At 38.3% G+C, this 629-nt stretch overlaps 1 pseudogene; it reads right to left on the reverse strand.

The window, feature by feature from the left end:
- Positions 1-282: 282 nt before the first annotated feature.
- On the reverse strand, positions 283-363 carry LOC148774663 (U2 spliceosomal RNA; annotated as a pseudogene).
- Positions 364-629: the final 266 nt, after the last annotated feature.

A 629-nucleotide genomic window follows, 5' to 3' on the forward strand; every position in this document is an offset into this window, starting at 1 on the left:
CGTCTTGTCTAGTCATTTTGGTTATTATATTTTCAGTTTAGTAAATTCAGTTATTTTATTTGGTTTGTTTCCAAATCTGACATGTTACTGCTTATAATGTCAAGTGTTTGGCCAATCTTTTCAAATTTAGCTTTTATCTCTTTGAACCTAGCAGGCACAGTTATTTTATGGTCCTGTCTGATTAATTCCAGCATCCAGGTTCCCTATTAGTTTGTATCTCTTGCCTATCTTTTCTGCCAGTTTTCACTCATGGTGTCTTGTCTCTTGTTTATTTGGTGTAGGAGATGGTGTTGGAAAAAATTATTTGTAAAACGATGATGCTTTCTTTTACACTTGATCTTAGCCAAAAGGCCGAGAAGCGATGATGCTTTCTTTTAAGAGGATTTTAAATTTCTTTGGCAGGAGCCTGGGGGCTCTAGAATCTGAGATAAACTCGATCTAAATCTGGGGCTTGAGATTCCTGGGTTCCTCAAATATCTTGAAACAGGTGATGGTCCTTGAAAGAGCTGTTGGCCCACCGTTAGCCAGGGGATGTGGGCTTTGTGAATTTTTCTACTCCCCCTGCCCCCACCGTACTTGCTAAACCTTCTACATACTGAACATAGGACATTTTTTTTTTAAATTAGAAC

Source organism: Moschus berezovskii, chromosome 20 (assembly GCF_049115385.1).
Source record: "Moschus berezovskii isolate FMDL1 chromosome 20, NW_MosBer_1.0, whole genome shotgun sequence".
Taxonomy (NCBI): Eukaryota; Metazoa; Chordata; class Mammalia; order Artiodactyla; family Moschidae; genus Moschus; species Moschus berezovskii.